We start from the raw sequence: 264 nt of genomic DNA on the forward strand, positions 1-264 counted from the left end.
CTTGGAAGGAAAGTTATGACCAACCTAGATAGCATATTCAAAAGCAGAGACATTACTTTGCCAACAAAGGTCCGTCTAGTCAAGGCTATGGTTTTGCCTGTGGTCATGTATGGATGTGAGAGTTGGACTTGAAGAAGGCTGAGCGCCGAAGAACTGATGCTTTTGAACTGTGGTGTTGGAGAAGACTCCTGAGAGTCCCTTGGACTGCAAGGAGATCCAACCAGTCCATTCTGAAGGAGATCAGCCCTGGGATTTCTTTGGAAG

Source organism: Bison bison, unplaced genomic scaffold (assembly GCF_000754665.1).
Source record: "Bison bison bison isolate TAMUID 2011002044 unplaced genomic scaffold, Bison_UMD1.0 scf7180017864383, whole genome shotgun sequence".
Lineage (NCBI taxonomy): Eukaryota > Metazoa > Chordata > Mammalia > Artiodactyla > Bovidae > Bison > Bison bison.